Source organism: Gorilla gorilla, chromosome 2 (genome assembly GCF_029281585.2).
Source record: "Gorilla gorilla gorilla isolate KB3781 chromosome 2, NHGRI_mGorGor1-v2.1_pri, whole genome shotgun sequence".
NCBI lineage: Eukaryota > Metazoa > Chordata > Mammalia > Primates > Hominidae > Gorilla > Gorilla gorilla.
In genome coordinates, this window is record NC_086017.1 from 53,541,735 (window position 1) to 53,568,153 (window position 26,419).

The 26,419-nt window shown below is 41.1% G+C and overlaps 1 long non-coding RNA gene across 2 annotated transcripts in view; it reads right to left on the reverse strand.

Annotated features, from left to right (window-relative positions):
- LOC129532338 (uncharacterized) overlaps nt 1-26,419 on the reverse strand; it is a 52,688-nt gene that overhangs the window by 8,215 nt on the left and 18,054 nt on the right. Inside the window, exons 2-3 of one of the 2 annotated variants that reach the window (XR_008678033.2) lie at nt 8,584-8,677; nt 1,174-5,939 (exon numbers count right to left, since the gene is read on the reverse strand). This is a non-coding gene — a long non-coding RNA (uncharacterized lncRNA). Of the gene's footprint in view, nt 1-1,173; nt 5,940-8,583; nt 8,678-26,419 lie in introns of those variants that run through there. The other variant, XR_010132801.1, reaches the window with a different exon arrangement.

Consider the following 26,419-nt stretch of genomic DNA (forward strand, 5'->3'; position numbering starts at 1 on the left):
ACTTGCTGTAATGCAGCACACAGAGACAAAGAAGCAAACATGGGGGTGGGAGGGTGAGAAATGAGATCAAGGAGTAGACTTGGTTACTCTGCCATAGAGTAGAACTGCTCCCTCCCTCCCTGGAACAGAGAGGAACAATGCATGCACAGTGTGTCTGTGCTGTCCTCCACTGGCCTCTCCAGATCCAAACTCTGGCCTACCTGGCCTGCTCTCCTCCACAAGGCTCACCTCTGTGGATGACATCACTCAGTAGCCTTGCCCCTGGCTTTTGATTGGGTTTACTCTGATGGGGGACTGTCACACTGCCAGGAGATCTGAGCACAAGATAAGAGAAACTGGATTCCCTTTGGCAGGTGCTGCAGTGTGCTCTCCATAACCACCTCTTCAATGGGTCAGTCACCCTTCTGGTTGCAGCTCTTGCTGACTTCTGATAGGCCCTCCCTCCCACTTCAGGCCTGGGCGGTAACACCTTCCCATTGGTGCTGGCACCCTGGGTGTTTCACTGCCCTCAGTTGCTTCCTCAACCTGTCTGCACCTCTGTAAAGAGGCCCTCTTGAACCCTTTTCAGGTATGCCTTCTTGTTCATTGAGTGTGCAGCCTGTGTCCTGCCAGAACCTGGCTGATACCAATGACATCACAAATACATACCAATCCATCTGTCAAAAAGGTAGGCAATATGGCTGTACTCCACCAATCCTAAATTTAAAAATTTACAAAGCCAATAAACAGTCAAGGAGGCCACATCTCATTTAGAGATCTACAGTGATTCAACTTGATTATTATTTATCTTGATTATCCTCCTTATTCACTATGCAAGGCTCTGGTCTAATTTGTGGTTGGCTTCAGAAAGCAAACCCATCTCAAAGATTTAAGGTTGAAATCCCAGCACTTTGGGAGGCTGAGGTGGGCGGATCACAAGGTCAAGAGATTGAGACCATCCTGGCCAACATGGTGAAACCCCATCTCTACTAAAAATACAAAAATTAGCTAGGCATGGTAGTACGTGCCTGTAATCCCAGCTACTCAGGAGACTGAGGCAGGAGACTTGCTTGAACCCAGGAGGCAGAGGTTGTAGTGAGCTGAGATCGTGCCACTGCACTCCAGCCTGGCGACAGAGTGAGACTCCGTCTCAAAAAAAAAAAAAAAAAAAAAATTTAAGGTTGAACTCCTAGGGATATTGAAGAGAATATTCTCTGCCTCTGAAGACAATTCCACTAAAAACATTTCTAAAATATTTCAAGCTAGTATTCTTTCTGGAGTGATTGCTTTGAAGTCAGACATGTGCATGTGCAGGCTGTGCTATGTTTGCTTAAAATAAAATAAAAAATAACCCTGCTCCCATTACTCCCAGTCAAGCCCCTAGAGCTATTTCCTGGGCACATTTATTTACTCTGATAGCTCTGCACTTAGCTTTTCAAAGGCTCTAGCAAAGTTATTTAAGTATCTCTGCCTGGTGTTTTTTATTTTTATTTTTTTGAGATGGAGTCTGTCACCCAGGTTGGAGTGCAGTGACACGATCTGGGCTCACTGCAACCTCCACCTCCCAGGCTCAAGGGATCCTCCCACCTCAGCCTCCCGAGTAACTGGGACTGCAGGCATGCACTACCACACCTGGCTAATTTTTTGTATTTTTGGTAAAAAGGGGTTTTGCCATGTTGCCCAGGCTGGTCTCAAACTCCTAAGCTCAGGCAATCCACCCGCCTCAGTCTCCCAAAGTGTTGGGATTACAGGCATGAGCCACTGCGCCTGTTTTAAGTAGCTTAGTTGACTAGTGGAAAACGTCTGTGGGAAGTTTATTATTTTTCTGCAGAGTCATGTTCAAAGTTATAGATTAGCTTGTTTTAGTATGTAAATTTTAGTTGTTTTACTCTGATACAATGTGAAAACAAAAGATTCGAGGAGTTCTAATTCCCATGCTTCTAAGAGGGGACTCTTTCCACTTCCCTATTTTGAGCAGGGATGATGAGGAGGAGGGAGAGTAGACCAAGGGCACACTTCTGCCTGCTACCTGTCCTGATCCTTGTATATGCTCATTGTAACAGCATGTGTGGCTGAGATTGTGAATTTGTCTTTGAGTTAGAGAACTAAGATAACAAATTTATGGTGGAAGGAGCCTTAGAAGACAGAGCCATGGTTATGGTCATGCTGAGTCAGTAGTCTCTACTTTTTGTTTGTTTGTTTGTTTGTTTGTTTTTGAGACAGAGTCTTGCTCTGATGCCCAGGCTGGAGTGCAGTGGTGCAATCCTGACTCACTGCAACTTCCACCTCAGCCTCCTGAGTGGCTGGGATTACAGGCGCCTGCCACCACACCACGCCCAGTTAATTTTTGTATTTTTAGTAGAGACAAGGTTTCACCATGTTGGCCAAGCTGGTCTCGAACTCCTGACCTCAGGTGATCTGCCTGCCTCAGCCTCCCAAAATGCTGGGATTACAGGTGTGAGCCACCACACCTGGCCTCTTCTTTCTTTACATAGACTCATATGACTGTTTACTTCTAGTTTGGTTCTAAAATGAGAAATTTGTGCTGGTCACACAAACTGTCCCTTTCAAGTATTATGGAGTCATCCTTGAAGGTGGGGGTATAACATCTGGAAGGTAAAGACTGGCTTGTTGTGAAAAGCGGGAAAGAAAAGCACCCTCCCTTCCCAAAGAAGAAAATTCTCTTCGACCTTCCAACTGTTAAGGTCTGGAAGTCTGCCATTGGAGTATGATTCCTTTGATTTATGGGTCCAGTCCAGAAGACCGGATGTATTAGTGTGGATTCTTCAAAGAACCAGAACCAAAAAGATATGTGTATATATGTGTGTGTGTGTGTGTGTGTGTGTGTATTCTATACCCATAGATAAATAGATAGATAAGAGATTTATTATGGGAATTGATTCACATGATTATGGAGGGTGACAAATCTCATGATCTGCTGTCTGCAAGTTGGAGAATTAGGAAAGCCAGTGGTGTGTGTTGGGGAGTTGGGGGAGCGCTGGTATAAGCCCCAGAGTCTGAAGGCTTGATAACCTGGGGCTTAGATGTCTGAGGGCAGAAGATGGCTGTCTCAGCTCCAGAAGAGAGAGTGAATTCACCCTCCTCCCACAGTTTTATTCTCTCTAGGCCCTCAACGGCTTGGGTGATGCCCACACACCTTGGTGAGAGCAAATTCCTCTCTACTCAGACTACTGATTCAAATGTTAATCTCTTCTGGAAACATCCTCTCAGGCACACCCAGAAATAATGTTTAACCAGCTTTCTGGATATCCTTTAACCCAGTGAAGTTAAGACATAAAATTAACCATCATATTAGACTACTCTGTATTCGAAGTATTCAAATCCTTTTACTGTCTAATTCTAATTACTTTTCAGCCATATCCCCTCGGGCTCTGGAAGGAGACAGATTGCAGAGTTTAGGATTCTGATGCAATCACTTACCAGTAGTGTGACATAGATAGACTAAACTTTTCTGGGTTTCAGTTACTTCATTTGTAAAGGGGTAACAATAGCTCAGAATTCATAGGTTTATGTAGGGATTAAACAAGTTTAAATACATGAACAGTGATTAGCATAGCTGTGGCCTCAACTACTACTATTACCATTAAAGGCCCTCATCTCTCTACTTTGGCTGTCGTGCCCAACTCATTGTTACATTCTTTCTTCACCTCTCTCAAGGGAACCAACCTCCATCTAGATTACTTGTTACAGCCAGGCTGAAGCCCAGGAGACCTTCCCTTACCTATCCAAGTTTCCAGAATCTCACCCTCCTCTGGGCTCCTCACGTATAAAGTTTTATACTTTATTCACATAAATACAAAATACAAATACATTCATTAACTTTTCAACCTGAATTTCTAACCTTGAGGCAGGTCAGACTAGCTTAAATCCAGGGAAGACAAACATTTGGAGGCGGAAAATTTCATCTTCTGCCAATGGGCAGGGAGAAAGTGGCCCTGTTACAGGAAAGAGGTCTGGATCCAAACCCCAAGGGAGGGTTCTTGGATCTTGCCAAGAAAGAGTTCAGGGCGAGTCCATAGAGTAAAGTGAAAGCAAGTCTATTAAGAAAGTAGAGGAATAAAAGAATGGCTACTCTATAGACAGAGCAGCCCCAAGGGCTGCTGCTTGCCCATTTTTATGGTTATTCATTGATTATATGCTAAACAAGGAGTAGATTATTCATGCCTCCCCTTTTTAGACCATACAGGGTAATTTCTTGACATTGCCATGGCACTTGTAAACTGTCATGGTGCTGGTGGGAGTGTAGCGGTGAGGGTGATCGGAGGTCACTCTCGTGGCCTTCTTGGTTTTGGTGGGTTTTAGCCCGCTTTTTTTTTTTTTTTTTGAGATGGAGTCTGGCTCCGTCGCCCAGGCTGGAGTGCAGTGGCGTGATCTTGGCTCACTGCAAGCTCCGCTTCCCGGGTTCACGCCATTCTTCTGCCTCAGCCTCCCGAGTAGCTGGAACTATAGGCGCCCACCACCACGTCCGGCTAATTTTTTTGTATTTTTAGTAGAGACGGGGTTTCACCGTGTTAGCCAGGATAGTCTCCATCTCCTGACCTCGTGATCCGCCCATCTTCGCCTCCCAAAGTGCTGGGATTACAGGCGTGAGCCACCGCGCCCAGCCTTAGCTGGCTTCTTTACTGCAACCTGTTTTATCAGCAAGGTCTTTATGACCTCTATCTTGTGCTGACCTCCTATCTCATCCTGTGATTTAGAATCCCTTAACTGTCTGGGAATGCAACCCAGTAGGTCTCAGCCTTATTTTACCCAGCCCCTATTCAAGATGAAGTTGCTCTGGTTCAAACACCTGTGACAGCCCCACTGAGTCAGGAACCGTGTAGGTTCATGTCTTGGCTCCAGAGATATTGTATAAATAACTGCTTTACATTTGACTTTACTCTTCCATAAAATGGGGTTATGTTTTGTTTACCTCACAGATTATTTACTGTGATAATTAAATAAGTTTCCTTTTATATTAACATAAGTATAAAATGTAGCCTTAAAAACATTAAATAACATATACTGATTATAGCTGCTTTTGTTTCCACTCATGAGATTCCATGTAAGAGCAGGAACCATAACTGTCTAGGGTTAAGGGAAACACTAAGCTGAAACTTGAGTGTCCTGTCACACTTGCTGAATGAATAGTGTGAATTCATCGGTTATTTATATGGGGGAGAATTATCTAACCCTCCCTTGGCCACCTAACACAGAACAGCTCTAGGTGGCAGTAAGCAGGGAGGTGTAAGAGTCAGAGATCACAGCACACTCAAGATTTGAGCAAAGTGAAAGTAGATAGGCATTAGAAAAAGTAACTAATGCCCTCAAATCATATAGCTAATAGGAGACAGAGTTGGGATCCAAACCCAGGCTAAGCCGAGGTCCCGTGACCTCAGCTATTGTGCTAATTAGTGAAACGGATGAGTTACCTGACCCCCCTTGCAGGACATGCGACAGGGGTGTGGCTTATCTGTTCAGTCACCACTGCTGCTCAAATCCCTTATGGGATGGGGAGCATGCAGACAAACAGGTGCAGGAGCCAGGTACTGGGCTCTGGCCCCACAGCAGTGTCCAGGGGTCGGAGGCTGTGACTCCCTGAGCCCAAGTGGGCGTGTGCTACAGTGCACTCTTTTAGCCTTGCTGTCCCATGTACGGCGTAAGTGTTAACAAGTTCAGTGGACCCTCTGCCTTTTTGCAAGGGTCTTTTTGCAGAGGGCCAGTGTGACAGCTTTCTGTATCCCAAGCTCTTGTCCAGTGTCCCAGAAGAATCAGGTGACACATGGACTTGAAGGATGGTGAATGTGGGGGTTTTATTGAGTGGTGGAGGTGGCTCTCCATGGGATGGATGGGGAGCTATAAAGGGGATAGAATGGGAAGATGATCTTCCCCTGGAGTTTGGCCATCCAGCGGCCAATTCTTCGACTGTCCCCGGCTGAACTCCTCCCAGTGTTCCTTCTCTTGGTAGGTAAAAGCATTTATGGGTGTAAGATAAGAAAAAGAAGAGGTAGTTGAAAGGAAACTTCTCTGAAAACCAAGAAAAACCATTAAGTTACTGAGCAAAATCATCAAGGATATCAAGTCTGGTGTCCTTTTTGGGTGGTTAGAAAAAGAAAACACATGAAATAAAACTAAGAAATAACATGCAGTAACCTGATTTTTTTAAATCATAAAGAGTCACAGAAAAAAATGCAATCAGCAATTATTTTGCATAAGTTAGAAAAAACAACTTCAATAAAAAGCAAGACTATTACCAAAGGATTTCTGGGTCAGGATTAGAGCAGAGCTTAGGGAAAAGCACACATACAAGAATTAAAGTACTGAATCATTTTTTTTCCAGTTTTTAGGCTGTTTTGAACATCTCTCCATAGCCCTAAATAATTATCTTAAGCCAGCTGCTGTGCTCTGTTTGTGTTCATTCAACTTTTAAAATTTCCTGTCTGATAAACTGTGTGTTGTACTAACATTAATGTAATAAATGAACAATTTTGCTAACTCTGAAAGAAGTCAAAGGCTTCAAACACACTTGTGAAAGTTATATTTATATTAACAGATAACCTATGTTAATTTCCTTTCATAAGGAGCACAATAGCATCCTCCTTGAGGAAGCACCTTTTGATAAAATTAATAATATGCTCATGACATCATTTATTTCTTGCCCTCTCGTGTGCCAGCAAGTACATGTTCCTTTCAATTAATCTGTTACTTATACAAAAGCTCTTTTCCAAAAAATGTTTCTTTTGGGGGAGGGCAGTAAAATTAGGTGAAATAATGGATGAGAAATTTGAACAAAGTTTAGGATAAAAACACTATTCATAACACCTTTCAAAAAATGTCATTCAGTTCTATTCAACCCAAGTCTACAAATAATTAATAAATATCTACTGTGTGTCCTACACTGTCCTCACTTTTACAAAGCTTTTAATAGTGTACAAAAGAAAAACCTATACAAAATGATTAGAAGAACAAGATAAAAGGATATATAATCTTACGCCATAAAGACACACCATAAAACTACAGAATTCCTCCTCTGAGAACAGCTGCTGTGTTTAATTGTGCAGTACAAGTGTAGTCTACACAATATTGAAAGGGATGCTGTTCCAGTGGTACATGTGGAAGAGTTTTTGGAAGATAGAAGTAAAGTGTCTTAAAAAAAGAGGGAGTATTTTTTTCTAGCTAGCACAGAGATGCCATGGGGGTTAGTGGCAGTCCTGGCAAAATCATTTCAATGTGGAAAAGATGATGAATTCCTTAAGAGCAGAATTTTTCTCTTATTTAGCCTTGTCCAAACAGGTTTCTTGAAGTCTTAACTCATTGGATTTTAAATGTGAAAAACATTTAAGATTTTTCCAATCATGCCTTCAACCATTCTATGCTGAATCTTCCTTGCCTGGCCCTTAATAACATCAGGGGCAGGTTCTATTTTGTACCAGTGCTTTTTAGTGATTAATACTTAGTTCAATCAAGTTCAAAACTTAAATTTAATATCTGATTCAAATAAGTTATTTCCTCCTACAATACAGTCTAGGGTTGGTTGTAGCAAGACCATTTCCCCATCTTCTTCTGGTTCTACTCCTCTGGGGTTGGGGGCCGGGAGTAATAAGGAAGATAGCATTTCTTACAAAGCAGAGTTCCTTTTTAAAGAAGCTCTAAATTAACAGAAATATATTGCATGTTCTTGGGTCAGAGGATTTAATATTGTCAAGATGGCAATATCCCCAAATGGATCAACAGATTCAATGCAATCTGTCAGAATCTTGGCCGCCTTTTTTTTTTTTCTTTCAGAAATTGATAAGCTGATCCTAACATTCATATGGAAATGCAGGGGGTCCATAATAGCCAACTATTTTGAAAAAGAAGAACAAAGGTAGGGGGCTTACATACCCTGATTTCCAAACTTACTACAAACATATAGTAATCAAAACAGTGTGGCACTTGCTGGCATAAGGATAGATATATATTAATACATCAGTGGGATAGAATTGAGAATCCAGAAATAAATCCTTACATTAATGGTCAACTGATTTTCAACAAGAGTGACAAGATAATTTGATGAGAGAAAGAACAGTCTCTTCAACAAACAGTGCTCAGACAACTGAATGTTCACAAGCAAAAGAATAAAGTTGGACCACTGCTTAATGCCATACATGAAAATTAGCACAAAATAAATCATAGATTTAAATATAATCATTTTAGGGTGATAAAAATATTCTAAAATTAGATAATGGTGATGGTTGTATAACTCCATAAATAAAACTAAACCATTGGATAGTACACCTTAAGTGGGTGGATTTTAAGGTTTATAAGTTATAGCTCAATAAAATTTAAAAGGACTTAAATGAGTTACTAGAAGAAAGTATAGTTGAATATTTACATAACTTAGAATCAAATAAGGCCTTTCAAAGCATGTTATCAAGGCAAAATATAAAACATAATTTATATACTTGATTATACATTATTTTTATAATTTCTATATTAAAAATACTGTTAATAAAATTTTACAATAAATACCAGACATAATGTTAATAACATCATTAATATAGAGAGAGTATTTAAAATCAGTAAGAAAATTATCAACGCCAGGCCGGGTGCGGTGGCTCATACCTGTAATCCCAGCATCTTGGGAGGCCAAGGTGGGCGGATCATGAGGTCAGAAGATTGAGACCATCCTGGCCAACATGGTGAAACCCCGTCTCTACTAAAAATACAAAAAAAAAATTAGCCGAGCATGGTGGCACATGCCTGTAGTCCCAGCTACTTTGGAGGTTGAGGCAGAAGAATCACTTGAACCCGGGAGGTACAAGTTGCAGTGAGCCAAGATCACACCACTGCACTCCACCCTGGTGACAGAGCAAGACTCCGTCTAAAAAAAAAAAAAAAGAAAATTATCAACACCCTAATATAGAAATAGGTAAAGGACGTGAACAGACAATTCATAATATAAGAAACAGAACCGGCCAAGAAACACATATAAAAGTATTCAGATTCATGGATAGTTAAAGAAATGCCAATTGAAGCACCATGAAACACCTCTTTCCAACCACTATATTGGTAAAGATTTGAAAGAAGTAAAATACACATGGCTGAATAGGTGGGAAAATAGGATTCTTATATGCTTCTGGTGTGAGTACAACTTGGAACAACTATGCTGAAGGCAATTTGGGAATATAAATCAAATGCTTAAAAATATGTAAATACTTCGAATAACCATCTTACTAGAATTATATCCCAACAAATAATATGAGAGGTATTCAAAAGAATGTGTACAAGGTTATATATTCTTATGAATTCTTGTGAAAAGTTAGAAACAACCTAAGTCTCTAATAATAGGTGATTAGATAAATAAATCATCAATAAATAGAATACCGTCTAGCTATTAAAATTGTTGGGAAGGATACTAGAGTGCCTACCCAGCATCTGTTCTCTCTTTCTGCATACCTAGAACCCCATGAAGTCCCCAGACTCAGAAGAATCTGAGCCCCTCTATCCCTTCGGACAGAAGTTGCTTGAATGAATAAGTGGTTAATGGTTAAGCCTAACACTTAATACATGTCAGTGAGATGCAAAGAGCAGTTTGCTGGGGTTTTTTTTTTTTTTTGCAACTTCTGGAAGCACCACCTCCTTTTTCTGGCCTTTGTCACACCTGGATATGAGGCACAGACTTGCATCTCCAATGTGTCTGAAGATGAAACTGACACCAAGGAAGGGCAGAGAAGACAGAATTACAGGAAAATGGAGCCAGAGCCACCAGCTCTGAAGATACTCTTCTTTGGACTTCAAACTATAAACCTGTTCATTTCATTATCATTTGAGCTGGATTGAGATGGACATTCTGGAATTTGCCAACACAGATTACATGGAGGGTTACTCTGTCCCTGCATGCTTCACAAAAAGAAGAAAGGGAAAAAATCCCAATAGGATGGAAATAGGAAATGGCTTTAATTTTTCTTCCTATGTCTTTGAAATACTCTGTTGGGTCTCCTTTTCCCACCCCTAGATAACATCTCAGACAGACACTATAGTTTTTTGATGGGGATAGAATTCAGAGGGTATATAATCTTTAATGGGAAAAATAATCAATTCTTTATTTTCACTGACCTCTAACTGAGAGTTAACATTACCTACATCAGAAAATGTTGCAGTGGAGGTCCCCTGGATTGAGGTCTCCAACAAACTACAAACGCTTCTCATTAAAGAGCAAGCATTAGATGCTTGCCATAATGAAATGCTATTGACAGCCAAAATGTGATGAGAGAACTAGTAACACAACCAAAACCAGTTTGGTGAAAAGCTCTTTGCCCCTTTCCTTCTACTCCTCCCTTCTACCACTCTGACTTCTCCAGCCAGAAGATGGACAAGAGAAGAGAAGTGGTCATCCTCATTGCATCCCCACTGCTAGGCTGGTCAGAGCAGGCAGTGATCAGTCAGAATGGATGACTGCCATAAACAACCAGTGCACTGGACTGGTGAAAAAATTGGCCCTACCTCTGACTTTACTCCATGGGCGACAGTCCTTGGATTTTGTACCTTATATGTTCACATATATCAGTTTTCTCTAAGCAAAAGCATTTAAAAAGTTACAACTTGAAGTACCAGGGATGAAGGATGCTACCTTGGTCACTGACTTTATCTTTCTCAGAAGCAAAATATAGGTGTTAGATTAATTCCATAAAGCACAGGGATCACAGACTCTGTAATACTCTATTTAAATCAGAAAAGCTTCTAACAACCATTTTCCTTTTACACATATACACAGTAAAACTAGAGGGAAATTTCTTTTAATGTCACATGATTCCAAGAAAAGCAAGGGCCTTTCACTCTTTACAGGTAATAGCCAAAGTGTGTCCGGAATTGGTGGGTTCTTGGTCTCACTGACTTCAAGAATGAAACCGTGGACCCTCGCGGTGAGTGTTACAGCTCTTAAGGTGGCGTGTCTGGAGTTTGTTCCTTCTGATGTTCGGATGTGTTTGGAGTTTCTTCCTTCTGGTGGGTTTGTGGTCTTGCTGGCTCAGGAGTGAAGCTGCAGACCTTGGCAGTGAGTGTTACAGCTCATAAAAGCAGTGTGGACCCAAAGAGTGAGCAGTAGCAAGATTTATTGCAAAGAGCGAAAGAATAAAGCTTCCACAGTGTGGGAAGGGACCCAAGCAGGTTGCCACTGCTGGCTGGGGCAGCCTGCTTTTATTCTCTTATGTGGCCCCACCCACGTCCTGCTGATTGGTAGAGCAGAGTGGTCTGTTTTGACAGGGCGCTGATTGGTGCGTTTACAATCCCTGAGCTAGACATAAAGGTTCTCCACCTCCCCATCAGATCAGTTAGATACAGAGTATCCGGTACACAAAGGTTCTCCAAGGCCCCACCAGAGCAGCTAGATACAGAATGTCAATTGGTGCATTCACAAACCCTGAGCTAGACACGGGGTGCTGATTGGTGTGTTTACAAACCTTGAGCTAGATTCAGAGTGCTGATTGGTGTATTTACAATCCCTGAGCTAGACATAAAGGTTCTCCACGTCCCCACCAGACTCAGGAGCCCAGCTGGCTTCACCCAGTGGATCCCGCACAGGGGCTGCAGGTGGAGCTGACTGCCAGTCCTGCACGGTGCGCTCGCACTCCTCAGCCCTTGGGTGGTCGATGGGACTGGGCGCCATGGAGCAGGGGGTGGCACTCGTCGGGGAGGCTCGGGCCGCACAGGAGCCCATGGAGGGGGTGGGAGGCTCAGGCATGGCGGGCTGCAGGTCGCGAGCCCAGCCCTGCGGGAAGGCAGCTAAGGCCTGGTGAGAAATCGAGCACAGAGCCGGTGGGCTGGCACTGCTGGGGGACCCAGTACACCCTCCGCAGCTGCTGGCCCGGATGCTAAGTCCCTCATTGCCTGGGGCGGCAGGGCCGGCCGGCTGCTCCGAGTGTGGGGCCCGCCAAGCCCACGCCCACGCGGAACTCCAGCTGGTCCCCAAGTGCTGCACACAGCCCGGGTTCCCGCTCGCGCCTCTCCCTCCACACCTCCCTGCAAGCTAAGGGAGTGGGCTCCAGCCTTGGCCAGCCCAGAAAGGGGCTCCCACAGTGCAGCGGTGGGCTGAAGGGCTCCTCAAGTGCCGCCAAAGTGGGAGCCCAGGCAGAGGAGGCGCTGAGAGCAAGCGAGGGCTGTGAGGACTGCCAGCACGCTGTCACCTCTCCAAAGAATTTAAGTTTTTACCAGTGTGTTCTTGTGAACAAAAACTTTAGAAGGGAATAAACTCTTCATCCAAAAATAAATGAATGTTTCAATTCTAACAATGATTACATGCAACTCACATGAAGAAATGTGACAATAATCATTAGGGGATCCTTTTCCTGTCTTCTTCTCCAAGGAGCTCTAAGAAGCTTGAAACTTCTATTTTTGTTTGTTTGTTTTTGTAAGGACAGGGATCTCCAGGAATAAAGTCTGGGAATAGCAATGCTTCCAACAACCTACTAGTCTGAAGAAGGCAGGGGCAATAATGACATCAATTGTACATTCCCCAAATTCTATGTATAAAGCAGAGGCTTCAATTTCCATTGGCCCATGTTGATCCCAAATGGAGGTCATGTTGTAGGAGTATGCAGTGACTATCACTGGGTTGGAGCTTCTTTGCATCTATTTCCCTTTCCTATAGGCCTCTCAGTTCCGTTTATTAGTTTTACCTTTAAATCGTTGGATAGCATCTTATGGGACAGTCACTGAAGTTCTCTGCCTAGCTAAAGGGAAGGCATTTGACCCAAGTTAAAGCAATTATTTGCTCCCTTCTTGGAATATGAATCTTGAACTGAGGAATAAAGAGACAGAAAACTAGTTTAATCAATCTGACTGGCAGCATCTGCCCATATACTTCTTGCTATGAGATGTCTTTCTAGGCCCCAGGATAGCCTTTGTTCTGGCCCTGTTATCCAGCCTCCTAGCCATTCTGTCACCCCTGATATCCTTCAGGTATATTTTTTCTTGTTTAAGATGGCCAGAGGAACTTACTACAGATTATACCAAAGAACCAAACTGAAACGGAAATCTTCAGTGCCTCCCAAATTCCATCTTTGAAAGCAGCTATGTTTTTATTTATTGTGTGGAAAAACTTAAAGATCTCAAAAAGTTATATAGCCCTTAATTCTTTCTTTTAAGATGTGTATTCCGTCTGGATGGCTTAATATTTTTTTCCTAGGGTTATAAATAAATATTTTAAAACATTAAACTTGAGTTTTCTTCTTTGTCTTTTCCCAGCTAGTCCTCCCTTCACTCAGGTAAAACCCACTGCAGGAGCACACATCTGCTGCCATTTAAACAGTCTTTGAAAATAATATGAAATAATTATAACAGTACAAGTTATATTGGAAATATCAGCTTAAAATTGCTTCTTTAGAGAAATTAAACAATCAAAATTTATGTATCTTAAAGAAGTATTTTTAAGGGCCATTGAAATGGATAGGTCATCGAGAAAGGCCATAATCTAATATAAAAAAAATTCAAACAGATCTTTGTCACAGAGCAAATCATCGAAGAATAAGCATTAGAATGGTTCGGTACATTGTAGTATCTGTGGATAATGGGATATTCTACAGCAATGAATGTGACCATCTACAAGGAACTGCAATCATAAGGATGAATATGGTGTGAAAGAAGCCAGACACCAAAGTTTATATTATTATTGTTATTATTTTTTTTTGAGATGGAGTCTCGCACTGTTGCCCGGGCTGGAGTGCAGTGGTGCGATCTCAGCTCACTGCAACCTCTGCCTCCTGGGTTCAAGCGATTCTCCTGCCTCAGCCTCCTGAGTAGCTTGGATTACAGTCACCTGCCAACAGCCCAGCTAATTTTTTGTATTTTTAGTAGAGACGGGATTTCACCATGTTGGCCAGGCTTGTCTTGAACTCTAGACTTCATGATTCGCCCACCTTGGCCTCCCAAAGTGCTGGGACCACAGGCATTAGCCACCACACCCAGCCAGTTTACGTTCTTTATGAATCTTTATGTAAGGCTCAAGACGAGGCCAAACTAAACTATGGTATTAGAAGTTAAGAGAGTAGTTAACTTTAGAGAGGTGTAGTAGTGATTGAGTGGGGTTCTATAAAGGTCTTTGGGGTGCTGGAATAGTCTATTTCTTGACCTGGGTGGTAGTTGTGTTATATTTTATTATAAAGCATTAAGTTGAATATTTATATTTTGTGCACTTTTCTGTATATGTATTTTAATGGAAAAAAGTTAAGTATGAGGGGAAAAAGCGGTGTCTTCTTTTCTTGGTTTTAAAGAAAAATCCTTGTCATTTCCAAGATGGCTGAATAGGTACAGCTCTGGTCTACAGCTCCCAGCGAGATGGGATGCAAAAGACAGGTGATTTCTGCATTTCCAACTGAGGTACCTGGTTCATCTCATTGGGACTGGTTGGACAGTGGGTGCAGCCCATGGAGGGTGAGCCAAAGCAGGGTGGGGTGCCACCTCACCCAAGAAGTGCAAGGGGTCGGGGCATTTCCCTTTCCTAGCCAAGGGAAGCTGTGAGTGACTGTACCTGGAGGAATGATACACTTCTTCCCAAATACTGTGCTTTTCCCATGGTCTCTGCAACCGGCAGACCAGGAGATCCCCTCCCGTGCCTGGCTCGGTGGGTCCCATGCCCACGGAGCCTTGCTTGCTGCTAACACAGCAGTCTGAGATCAACCTGGGACACAGGAGCTTGGTGTGGGGAGGGGCACCCGCCATTGCTGAGGCTTCAGTAGGTGGTTCTTTGCTCACATTGTAAACAAAGTGGTAGGGAAGCTCGAACTGGGCGGGGCCCACTGCAGCTCAGCAAGGCCTACTGCCTCTCTAGATTCCACCTATGGGGGCAGGGCATATCTGAACAAAAGGCAGCAAACAGCTTCTCCAGACTTAAACGCCCCTGCCTGACAGCTCTGAAGAGAGCAGTGGTTCTCCCATCATGGTGTTCGAGCTCCAATAACAGACTAAACTGCCTCCTCAAGTGGGTCCCTGACCCCCATGTAGCCTGACTGGAAGATGCCTCCCAGTAGGGGCCAACAAACACCTCATACAGCCAGATGCCCCTCTGGGACAAAGCTTTAAGAGGAAGGATCAGGCAGCAATATTTGCTGTACTGCAGCCTCTGCTGGTGGTACCCAGGCAAACAGGGTCTGGAGTGGACATCCAGCAGATGTCCACAGGACTCCAACAGACCTGCGGCTGAGGGGCCTGTCTGTTAGAAGGAAAACTAACAAACAGAAAGGAATAGCATCAACATCAACAAAAAGGACATCCACACCAAAACCCCATCTGTAGGTCACCAACATCAAAGATCAAAGGTAGATAAAACCACAAAGATGGGGAGAAACCAGAGCAGAAAGGCTGAAAATTCCCAAAACCAGAATGACTCTTCTCCTCCAAAGGAACACAACTCCTCGCCAGCAAGAGAACAAAACGGATGGAGAATGAGTTTGATGAGTTGACAGAAGTAGGCTTCAGAAGGTTGGTAATAACAAACTTCTCCAAGCTAAAGGAGCATGTTCTAAAACATCACATGCAAGCTAAAAACCTTGAAAAAAGGCTAGATCAAGCTAACTAGAATAATAAGTGAAGAGATGAGCTTAAATGACCTGATGGAGCTGAAAACCACAGTACTAGAACTTCGTGAAGCATACACAAGCTTCAATAGCCTATTCGATCAAGCAGAAGAAAGGGTATCAGTGATTGAAGATCAAACTAATGAAATAAAGCAAGAAGACAAGATTAGAGAAAAAAGAGTGAAAAGAAACGAACAAAGCTTCCAAGACATATGGGACTATGTGAAAAGACCAAATCTATGTTTGATTGGTGTACCTGAAAGTGATAGGGAGAATGGAACCAAGTTAGAAAACACTCTGGCTGGGCGCAGTGGCTCACGCCTGTAATCCCAGCACTTTGGGAGGCCAAGGCGGGCAGATCACATGAGGTCAGGAGTTTGAGACCTGCCTGACCAACATAGAGAAACCCTGTCTCTACTAAAACTACAAAATTAGCCGGGCGTGGTGGTGCATGCCTGTAATCCTAGCTACTCAGGACGCTGAGGCAGGAGAATCACTTGAACCCAGGAGACGGAGGTTGCGTTGAGCCGAGATCATGTCATTGCACTCCAGCCTGGGCAAAAAGGGTGAAACTCCATCTCAAAAACAATAAAAAGTAAACACTCTTCAGGATATTATCCAGGAGAACTTCCCCAACCTAGCAAGGCAGGCCAATGTTCAAATTCGGGATATACAGAGACCACTACAAAGATGCTCCTCGAGAAGAGCAACCCCAAGAAACATAATTGTCAGATTCACCAAGGTTGAAATGAAGGAAAAAAATGTTAAGAACAGTCAGAGAGAAAGATTGGGTTACCCACAAAGGGAAGCCCATCAGACTAACAGCAGATCTCTGCAGAAACCCTACAAGCCAGAAGAGAGTGGGGGCCAATATTCGACATTCATAAAGAAAAGAATTTTCAACCCAGGATTTCATATCCAGCCCAACTAAGCTTCATAAATGAAGGAGAAATAAAATCCTTTACAGACGAGCAAATGCTGAAAGATTTTGTCACCACCAGGCCTGCCCTAAAAGAGCTCCTGAAGGAAGCACTAAACATGGATAGGAACAACCAGTACCAGCCACCGCAAAAACATGCCAAATTGTAAAGATCATTGATGCTATGAAGAAACTGCATCAATTAATGGGCAAAATAACCAGCTAGCATCATAATGACAGGATCAAATTCACACATAACAATATTAACCTTAAATGTAAATGGCCTAAATGCCCCAATTAAAAGACACAGACTGGCAAATTGGATAAAAAGTCAAGACCCATAGGTGTGCTGTATTTAGGAGATCCATTTCACATGCAAAGACACACATAGGCTCAAAACAAAGGGATGGAGGACGATCTACCAAGCAAATGGAATGCAAAAAAAAGCAGGGGTTGCAATTCTGGTCTCTGATAAAATAGACTTTAAACCAACAAAGATCAAAAGAGACAAAGAAGGCCATTACATAAAGGCAAAGGAATCAATTTATCAAGAAGAGCTAACTATCCTAAATATATGCACCCAATACAGTTGCACACAGATTCATAAAGCAAGTTCTTAGAGACCTACAAAGAGACTTAGATTCCCACACAATAATAATGGGAGACTGTAACACCCCACTGTCAATATTAGACAGATCAACGAGACAGAAAACTAACAAGGATATCCAGGACTTCAACTCAGATCTGCCAAGCGGACATAATAGACATCTACAAAACTCTCCATCCCAAAACAACAGAATATACATTCTTCTCAGCACTACATCGCACTTATTCTAAAAGTGACCACATAATTGGAAGTAAAACACTCCTTAGCAAATGTAAAAGAACAGAAATCACAACAAAGTGTCTCTCAGACCACAGTTCAATCAAATTAGAACTCAGGATTAAGAATCTCACTCAAAACTGTACAACTACATGGAAACTGAACAACCTGCTCCTGAATGACTATTGGGTACATAACAAAATGAAGGCAGAAATAAAAATGTTCTTTGAAACCAGTGAGAACAAAGACACAACGTACCAGAATCTCTGGGACACATTTAAAGCAGCAGTGTGTAGAGGGAAATTGATACCACTAAATGCCCAGAAAAGAAAGCAAGAGAGATCTAAAATCAACACCCTAACATCAAAATTAAAACTACTAGAGAAGAAAGAGCAAACAAATTCAACAGCTAGCAGAAGACAAGAAATAACTAAGATCAGAACAGAACTGAAGGAGATAGAGACACACAAAAAAAATGAATCCAAGAGCTGATTTTTTGAAAAGATCAACAAAATAGACTGCTACCAAGACTAGTGAAGAAAAGAGAGAAGAATCAAATAGATGCAATAAAAAATGATAAAGGGGATATCACCACCAATCCCACAGAGATACAAACTACCACCAGAGAATACTATAGACACCTCTGCGCAAATAAACTAGAAAATCTAGAAGAAATGGATAAATTTCTCGACACATACACCCTCCCAAGACTAAACCAGGAAGAAGTTGAAGCTCTGAACAGACCAATAACAGGTTCTGAAATTGAGGCAATAATTAACAGCCTACCAACCAAAAAAAGTCCAAGACCAGACAGATTCACAGCTGAATTCTACCAGAGGTACAAAGAGGAGCTGGTACCATTCCTTCTGAAACTATTCCAATCAATAGAAAAAGAGGGAATTCTCCCTAACTCATTTTATGAGGCCAGCATCATCCTGATATGAAAGCCTGGCAGAGACACAACAAAAAAAGAGAATTTTAGGCCAATATCCCTGATGAACATTGATGCGAAAATCCTCAATAAAATGCTGGCAAACCGAATCCAGTAGCACATCAAAAAGCTTATCCACCATGATCAAGTGGGCTTCATCCCTGGGATGCAAGACTGGTTCAACATACGCCAATCAATAAACGTAATCCATCACATAAACAGAACCAACAACAAAAACCACGATTATCTTAATAGATGCAGAAAAGGCATTCAACAAAATTCAAGAGCCTTTCATGCTAAAAACTCTCAATAAACTAGGTATCAATGGAACATATCTCAACATAATAAGAGCTAATTATGACAAACCCACAGCCAATATCATACTGAATGGGCAAAAACTGGAAGCATTCCCTTTGAAAACTGGCACAAGACAGGGATGCCCTCTCTCACCACTCCTATTCAACATAGTATTGGAAGTTCTGGCGAGGGCAATCAGGCAAGAGAAAGCAATAAAGGTTTTCAAATAGGAAGAGCGGAATTCAAATTGTCTCTGTTTGCATATGACATAATGGTATACTCAGAAAAACCCCATCGTCTCAGCCCAAAATCTCCCTAAGCTGATAAGCAACTTCAGCAGTACCAGGATACAAAATCAATGCACAAAAATCACAAGCATTCCTATACACCAATAACAGAGAGCCAAATCATGAGTGAACTCCCATTCACAATTGCTACTAAGAGAATAAAATACCTAAGAATACAACTTACAAGAGATGTGAAGGACCTCTTCAAGAAGAACTACAAACCACTGCTCAAGGAAATAAGAGAGGACACAAACAAATGGAAAAACATTCCATGCTCATGGATAGGAAGAATCAATATCATGAAAACGGCCTTACTGCCCAAAGTAATTTATAGATTCAATGCTATCCCCATCAAGCTACCACTGACTTTCTTCAAAGAATTGGAAAAACTACTTTAAATTTCATATGGAACCAAAAAAGAGCTCACATAGCCAAGACAATCCTGGGCAAGAAGAACAACCCTGGAGGCATTACACTACCTTACTTCAAACTATAGTACAAGGCTACAGTAACCAAAACAGCATGGTATTGGTACCAAAACAGATATATACACAGTAGAACAGAACGGAGTCCTCAGAAATAACACCACACATCTATCACCATCTGATCTTTGACAAACGTGACACACACAAGCAATGGGGAAAAGATTCCCTATTTAATAAGTGGTGTTGGGAAAACTGGCTAGCCATATGCAGAAAACTGAAACTGGACCCCTTCCTTACACCTTATATAAAAATCAACTCAAGATGGATCAAAGACTAAAACATAAGACCTAGGGCCATAAAAATCCTAGAAGAAAACCTGGGCAATACCATTCAGGACACAGGCATGGGCAAAGACTTCACATCTAAAACACCAAAAGCAATGGCAACAAAGGCCAAAATTGACAAATGGGATCTAATTAAACTAAATAGCTTCTGCACAGCAACAGAAACTATCATCAGAGTGAACAGGCAACCTACAGAATGGGAGAAAATTTTTGCAATCTATCCATCTGACAAAGGGCTAATATCCAGAATTTACAAAGAGCTTAAATTTACAAGAAAAAAGCAAACAAACCCATCAAAAAACGGGCAAAGGATATGAACAGACACTTCTCAAAAGAAGACATTTATGCAGACAACAGACATATGAAAAAATGCTAATCATCAATGGTCATTAGAGAAGTGCAAATCAAAACCACAATGAGATACTATCTCACCCCAGTTAGAATGGCGATCATTAAAAAGTCAGGAAACAACAGATGCTGGAGAGGTTGTGGAAAAATAGGAACGCTTTTACACTGTTGGTGGGAGTGTAAATTAGTTCAACCATTGTGGAAGACAGTGCGGCAATTCCTCACGGATCTAGAACTAGAAATATCATGTGAACCAGCAATCCCATTACTGGGTATATACCCAAAGGATTACAAATCATTCTACGATAAAGACACATGCACATGTATGTTTACTGTGGCACTATTAACCATAGCAAAGACTTGGAACCAACCCAAATGTCTATCAATGATAGACTGGATTAAGAAAATGTGGCACATATACACCATGGAATACTATGCAGGCATAAAAAAGGATGAGTTCATGTCTTTGCAGGGACATGGATGAAGCTGGAAACCATCATTCTCAGCAAACTATCACAAGATCAGAAAACCAAACATCACATGTTCTCACTCGTAAGGGGGAGTTGAACAATGAGAACACATGGACACAGGGAGGGGAACATCACACACCAGAGCCTGTGGGGGGTGGGCGGTTAAGGGAGGGATAACATTAGGAGAAATACCTAATGTAGGTGACAGGTTGATGGGTGCAGCAAACCACCATGGCACGTGTATACCTATGTAACAAAACTGCACGTTCTGCACATGTAACCGAGAACTTAACACATATAATTAAAAAAAAAGAGAAAAATCTTGGTCATCTAGCATTGGTGATCTTAAGGCACTTATTATGGAGAACTCAACAAGTTTGCCTTCTTTACTGTTCTCTTGCCTTCCTTTTCATTTACCTTCCTCTCTGTCAACACCTTTCTAAAAACATAATTGCTCCTGCTCAAGAACACAATATGAGTAATTCGCAAAATCTTCAGGATTCACTGGTTGGTCATAGCTCTGACTTTGAGATCCAATTAGCTAGTTTAAATGTAATTATATTATTCAACTAGTTATTTGTGAGTAAAGTTGAGTAATGCTCTCATTGTATGCAACACCAGGAACTGATGGTTGTATGAAATGTTCAATTTAACATTTCCCAACTTGGGGGTGTTTAATTATACAATTATAAAGAGGTTTCAGCATGTGCTTTTATGTTAGGTATTTATTTGTTTTTGTTTTCAATACATTTTTATTTTAATAACTCCAAAGGAGCCACAGAACATGCAGATGACAAAAAATATATTAATGTAATTTTAAGTCATTTACATGTTAAGGAACATTTAAATTTAAAATAATACTATATTTCTGTCATATCTTCAAGGATTTTAATTCAAACCCTGATTTGTATGCTATTCAACGTACAAACACTGGTTTTGAAATAAAACCTATATTTCAAGCTTTAAAGAATAATTCAAAAGAAGTACTTAATGTCCCTTTGTTTTCTTTCTCTCAAGAGAATAAAAAGTCTCCCACTTGAATAAAGGCTAAATTACAGTGATGATTCAAACAACTGGAAAAGAAGAGATTAAGAATTACAGTTACATGGAGTATGAAGTGTCTCATTCTGGATTGGGGGAATTGAATTTTTAACTAAACCTAGTAATTAGTTTTCTATAAGTTGTTAAAATAGCTAAAAATTAATGTAAGAGACCTAATTTTTTCTTGTTTGGGGATTTAGCCAGTATTCTATATATTTTCTTAAGAGTGATAATTGCTTTCTTGTCATTTGTTTTCAAGAAATAAAGATGATTACAATTACACTGACAAGATACTCAAGATGGGAAAGACTATATCTATATATCTATCAATCAATCATAGATATCTATCAATATTCTCAGTCCATTCTGTCTCAGACTATTCCTGCTTCTATAGTAAAATAGATGGGTAATTTATAAATAATAGAAATTTATTTCTCACAGTTCTGGGGGCTGGGAAGTCCTATGATTAGGTCTTGGTCTTTTGATGAGTCTATGCCCCTGGACTGCAACCTTCACCAGTGCTTCTCAGTTTTTTTTTCCTCCCTTAGGTGGGACAGGAAGGCTGAAGCAAGCTGGAGTTGTGTATTTCCCTTCCCCCAGGTCAATTAATCTCTGGAAAAACCCCAGGAGATTAGGCTCTGATAAAATAGTTTCTCCTGAGGAAAGGCCTTATTAAAAGGAACAGAATCCTCCAGTGTATTGCAAAATGGTTCCTTTTCCCTGCTGATGGAGACATGAGGGAATATGTCACCAATATTCTCTGTGAGAATCTGGTAGCATTCCTGGAGGTAAAACTCATGAAAATGTGAGGGCCCCCCATGAATGGGTCTCCCTGGAGTTTTTAACTCAGAATTGTTCACATTGAGTCTCCAGCAATTTGTCAATTACAGTTCAGGTTTTCCTACTCTGATTCCTGCAGAGGTTTCTGCTCCTGGGTTTCTGGCCTGGTTAAGTTGTGATTTTCTGTATTTGCTGCCTATTTTTTCAATTATGGGGGCAGCAGTTTGCCCTGTGAATTCACTTCTCTGATGGAGCTAAAAAGAATTGATTTTTCAGATTATTCAGCTTTTTATTTGATGTTTGGATGGAGTGGCAACTTCTAAGATCTTTATATTTTGGACCGGAAACCAGAAGTCTTTTTAGTTTTTATTTATTTATTTATTTATTTATTTATTTATTTAGAAATGGAGTTTTTGCTCATCGCCCAGGCCGGAGTGCAGTGGCACTATCTCGGCTCACTTCCACCTCCACCTCCTGAGTTCAAGCAATTCTCCTGTCTCAGCTCCCAAGTAGCTGGGACTACAGGTGCCCGCCACCACGCCTGGCTAATTTTTGTATTTTTAGTAGAGACGGGGTTTCACCATGTTGGCCAGGATGGTCTCGATCTCCTGACCTCATGATCCACCCGCCTAGGCCTCCCAAAGTGCTGGGATTACAGGCATGAGCCACCGCGCCCAGCTTTTTAGTTTATTTTTAAATAAAATTCTATGGTCTAAATCTAGAGATTGGCCAGGCATGGTGGCTCACACCTGTAATCCTGGCACTTTGGGAGGCTAAGGTAGGAAGACTGCTTGAGCTCAAGAGTTCGTGACAAGCCTGGGCAACATAGTGAGATCCCATCTCTACAAATAAATACATAAGTAAATAAATTAGCCAGTCATGGTGGCACATGCCTGTAGTCCCAGATGCTCAGGAGGCTGAGGTGGGAGGATTGCTTGCGCCTGGGAGGATGAGGCTGGGTGACAGAGCAAGACCCTTTCTTAAATAAATAAATAAATAAAATAGTAAATAAATCTGGAGATCATTTCTAATTTCATAATAGGTTGGGAGATTTATGCTTAAGAGTCTTAATTTTTTAAAAATCAGAATTTGGTGGTATTTTTACATGTTTATATGACTAGGATGAAGTTGATTTCCAAGTTTCCAATTAGGGTGAAAAGTAGTCCTTATAATCCAATATTCATGACAAGTGCAACAGGACAAAAAGAGTGGATTCAACGTTCTTATATCCAAATGGTCCTAGTGTATGACTAATTTACAAATTTATTTGATAGCTGAGGGGTCAGTTCTAATTTACTAGTCATAGCATTACTTAGATGGGCTGGCTGACAATGGAACTGGATGGTGACATTTGCATTTTGGCACTAAAGTAGATCTATGGCTGGTAGCACAGTGGTTACTGTTCCATACTAGAGCCAACAAAATTAGTCTTGTCAGTTTCATAGACAGCCACACTGCTAACTCTTTCAACTGCCCTACAACAGATGCAAACCCATTATCACTGCTAGAAACGCAACTCCTGGAGTGTGCCTAAGCAATGCAAGTGTGTGGTGAGACAGCATTTATCAACCCACCACCAACTCATGGGATAGTCACTGCCATCATGCTAGAGCATATGATATACTCAAGCAAAGAAACAGAGAAAAGACCCCTTATGTCCTGCTACCATCTCTCTGTATAATTGTTGGTAAGTAATAGAACCTCTCTATTCTCTGATTTCCCATTTATATGATGGAAATAATATTAACTATTAAGAATGATGTAAAGATCAATGGGCTTAATTAGGTAGAATTCTGAATTCCTTGCAGGTGTTATTTAAACCTGGGCTACAACTTGGTCAACAAAAACAGTTTATTTGGTCCCCACAGTGTGTGGATTATAACATAGTTCTGAGTACTTTTAGGAATTATAAAGGAATTAGAGGCCACATCTCTATTCTCATGGAATTATTATACTCCATGTAAGACAGGACTAATCCCAGTCAAAGCTGATAAGCACACCGACAAAAATATTACCAACTGCCACCGCTGATAAGGACTCTGTTGATCCTCCAATGGTGCATGCCCGGGGTTAGGTGTAGTGAACTGGAAGCTCTAGGAGACTCAAGGAAGAAAACATGGGCTTAAAGGATGGGTTCCCTACTGAAGGTTCAATTATTTTGGAAAACCATTTAGCACAAACTCATGCTACTGTATAATTTTTGTTTTAAAGGTCTGACACTGAAAACATTTTTACAATAAAAATGAAAGTTTAGTATAACTACAGGTGTTATCATGATAACTATAACTTGTGTCTACATAAACCTTTCCACCAAGAAAAGAATGCACACACATATACAAATGATGGTTTAAATGTCTAGTTTTAGGAGACTAAGAAGTTAACAATACAAAAGTAACAGCAATATGTATACTGCATATGCTACTGAACCTGACAGAAAGATATTCAATAGCCCATTTCCCCCACCTGCAGCATAAGAAATTACATTAAATAAGAGACTTCACTAAGGAGAGAGTAGCTAAGCAACACGTTCAAATCTCAAAGGAGAGTTTTTCAAAAGCCCTAAATTTAGCTATTACATACATTCATCAGCACAGCTAAAAAGTCTTTATAAACTAATTTGCAGCATCCAATAAAATAAAAATTCAGAGGAGGGTTTATTGTGCAGCTGAAATTCTTGAAGCTCAAATATATCTGCTATGCTGCTGCAAGTCATCTTCCTGTTGCATGACTGCTGGAAATGTCTAATCCATTACTTTCCACAAAAGAGTACCTTTTTGTCTCTTCAAAGTTTGCTTGATTACCTGGATGGCGCTTATGCATGTGTGTTCATTATGATTTGTGACAATCATTATGATTTGTGCTGCATACTTCAACTAACAAGAAAACAGGCCTGGTGTGGTGGTTCACGTCTGTAATCCCAGCACTTTGGGAGGCCAACGTGGGAGGATCACTTGAGCCCAGGAGTTCTAGACCAGCCTGGGCAACATAGTGAGACCCCGTCTCAACAAAAATTTAAAAGAAATAAGTAAATTAACCAGGCCTGGTGCATGCCTGCTCTCCCAGCTAGTTGGGACACTGAGGTGGGAGGATCGCTTGAGCCTGGGAGGTCGAGGCTGCAGTGAGATGTAATTGCACCACTGCACTCCAGACTGGGTGACAGAGCGAAACCCTGTCTTAAAAATTAAAAAACAAACAAACAAACAAAAAAACACCTTATTTCAGATGCACTTTCATAAATCATTATCATACTTACTTAGTCTAATAAACAGGTCTCTATCTTTCAAATGCTTAAAACGTGTATCCCCATCTGTGCACCTTCATCAAAAGTTATTACACCTTTGTCATCCATTTCTTTGTGTATTTTTAGTTTACTTGTGTTATTCACTTTTCCCTGTGAAACCTTGTTTTTACCTGCTGACTCCTTTGTAACTTTCCTACATTGATTTAAAGTAGACAGTGGTATATTTATAAATCAGCTTTCAAGAAAAACAAAAAAGCCCTGATTTGAAGTGATTGACAATTTCTGTGGTATAAATACTCTCAATTTCAAAGTTCCAAGGTTTAATATCCAGCTCAAGAAATTCCTGAATATTTGACAATCAGCTCTCACGAACAGAGAAAAGTCTGCTCTAGCCATGTAGGTAAACAGTAAGATTACTAGTTTTGCACTGACTTAGAAGAGTATTTTCACTAACTGCTCATTCACTTACACCATCATAAAGTTTTTCCAGCTGTGTGCATAGACAATCATGACATATTTCAGTGTGGAATCAATGATGGGGGAAAATTCTTCCCTCTATGCATCCCTGCAGAGCTAAGGCTAAATAAGCCAATTTGCTGAATTACATAGAACCAAGTATTTATTGCATCACAGATTAGTTCCCACTTGTCAGAAAATGTAATAGAGCCAAGATGCCAATTGGTGTTTGTTTTCTGCCACAAGTGCAGACTAAACAGAATGGATATTCAGTAAGCTGTATTCAACTGAAGGATGCATTTTCAAAACAGGATGGGGGAGAATAAACAGGCAACATTAATGTCAGAGGAAATTATGGGTATGAACTTTTTTTCTGCTTCTGTATAAACCTGACCCTGCTACAAATGTTCAGTGGCATAAATAATGACAATAGATGGATTTTGCTCTTGGAAACTCAAATACAGAAAGGCAACTGACATTTTCAACGTCAACATTTTGGAGGGCAATGCTTTTCCTGATTTATGGGG